The sequence below is a fragment of the Aplysia californica genome, unplaced genomic scaffold (assembly GCF_000002075.1).
Source record: "Aplysia californica isolate F4 #8 unplaced genomic scaffold, AplCal3.0 scaffold00464, whole genome shotgun sequence".
Taxonomy (NCBI): Eukaryota; Metazoa; Mollusca; class Gastropoda; order Aplysiida; family Aplysiidae; genus Aplysia; species Aplysia californica.
In genome coordinates this window covers 286488-289086 of record NW_004797734.1, presented here as the reverse complement: position 1 = coordinate 289086, position 2599 = coordinate 286488, and positions in this window count along the sequence as shown.

The following is a 2599-nucleotide window of genomic DNA, read 5'->3' as shown; positions in this document are numbered from 1 at the left end:
TGGTGCTGTTGTTATTGCTGTTATCATTAATGCTGTTGTTGTCGTTGCTGTTATCATTAATGTTGTTGGTGTTGCTGTTATCATTAATGCTGTTGTTGTTGCTGTTATCATTAATGCTGTTGTTGTTGCTGTTATCATTAATGATGTTGTTGTCGTTGCTGTTATCATTAATGTTGTTGCTGTTATCATTAATGCTGTTGTTGTCGTTTCTGTTCTCATTAATGCTGTTGCTGTTGCTGTTATCATTAATGCTGTTGTTGTTGCTGTGTTTCCTTTTAGTTTTTGCCTCCTATAAGGCAAAAGAGAGAGACAGATAATGAGAGAAAGAGCGTGTGTGAAAGAGAGGGGAAGAGGTTAAGAGAGAGAGAGAGAGAGAGATAGATAGATAGATAGATAGATAGATAGATAGATAGATAGATAGATAGATAGATAGATAGATAGATAGAATTCCTCTCAAATGTGGTACAGATCCGCGAAAAGTGGAGAAGTCGTTAATTACTTTCTCTCGGTCATTAAGTCTAAGATAGTAGGACAGAGCACAAATTGTTTTTGCTCATCGACGTTAGACTTTTGTTTTCCAATCCGTTCGAAAATATCGTCTTAATAGAAATAAGATATTTTTCACTGCCAAGACAGTACTGTATTATTTTCCCTTCATGTGTACACAAATCTATATTCCACCAATGATGATATACAGGGTGATCAACAAAAAAAAGTACAACTTTTTTGGTTAATATTTTCCTGCACAATAAAGTTTTGCGCTTCAAATTTGTACATAAATTTTGGAAGTCAAAGGAAATTTGTCTAATATTCATTTTAGAAAAATCCCCAAAATAGTTTTGTTTTACACAGCGCGTAAAAAACAACATATTTCCAGCTATGTCCCCATTTTTGTAGCGTGGCGATTAGTTCGCATTAGGCCTACCACTAACAATACCAACGATTGAGCCATACTGCATACTACAGTAGTCTAACAGGCCAACAGAAGTTTGCAGATAGTTTTTTCTCAAGTTCACTTTTCCTGCTGAGATCAGGGTTAAGATTAGTAAAGAGCAGAGAGCTTTTTGTATTGAACATTTCCTCACCACCAACTCATTTCATAAGTTTCGCACAAAGTACATAAATAATGTTAAAGTGCCCTTAAGGACTTCTTTGATGTCTAGGTTTAAAAATGGTTCATTCGTTAGTACCTGTAGAGAATCAGAACTAAAAATTCATAGACAAAACGACAATTTCAGGTCAAATACACACCGTTCGCACCCCTTTAAACGTCACCCGGGAGGAGAATTCAGAAGATGAGCCCCATGAGACGTCTGTCCGTAGACGATGTATGAAGCAATGAATTTCCTTCATCTCAACTGTCCGCATTCTCAAGGCATATCTTCTTCTACGACTGTACCATTTTCCCGTTCGCGAAACTGCCAGAGGATAGCAATGTGTTCATGATTCCTCAATCGTCTTGAAAAATGTGGACATTTCCTCTATGACATTTTGGTTCCTTGGCAAAGTCCATATTCACCTTTCAGGTTGTACCAACTCCACAAATGCTGTCTATTTGGACAACCTCCCCCTCCCCTATTGTCTCTACAAGCAGCTCCATACTGTATGGTGTACAGTGTATGTGGCATTGAGCACTCATGGTTGAGAGGATGCTTTTTTTTAGCCACCATTTAACATTACAAACGACGCATTAAAACGTGTTGAGTCCAAAGGAGAACATATAGACCATTTGTTCTCCGAATTACAGAATTAAAAAAAAATATCTGTTTACCTTTGTAAGAAAAAAGAAATATTGTTTAAAGGTTACAGGATGAAAAAAAAATAGATTTTTAAAATAAAAAGGAAAGGAAAAATCTAACCAGCCTTTTCATGACTTCCCTTATAAGATATTTTAAATTGGCGCATTTTGCATAATTTATAGGTGGTTTTTATAAAAAGCAGTTTCCGTTTTCAAAAATATGTTTCTTCTTTGAGAATTTTATGTCAAACAAACTCCTTTTGAATGAATTATATCTATTCCAAATTGCAATCTTCTAGTACAGATATGTACAGGTTTGTCATTTCGGTTTTTTTTAATCACCCGGTACCTCAGTATTTGCGCAAATGCACTTCTATGTTTCTTTGATTTTGCACAATTTTTCCAAGTCTGAATTGTTAAGATCAATTTGGAGTGACCATTATCTCGGGCGCCTCTTATTGTAGATGAAAAATTAATGTGGCAGATAATCCAGAATTTATTTAGCTTTAAATTGATATGCTGCATGAGTGGGTAGTAAAAGGCTTTAACACGATGGTTGGGTGAGTACATTTATTTCAAGTTTCTCTTTAACGTCCAGAAATATACGTTATACACTCACTTGTGGCCGGTTGGCGGGTGCTCTGATGTGATTTGCTCCTTCGTTCTAATCAGACGTCTATCGTCCTTTTCTCTCCTCCTTCTTTCTTATGAAACATCTATCGTCCTTCTATCTCCTCCTTCTGTTCTCTGTATGTTACTCTCTTGTGAAACCTCGAATCCTGGGCATTTATTAGACCTATTTGTGCTGCAGATGCCATTAAACTCCCATTAAGACCAATCTGTCTCTCGTTTCTCCCCCCC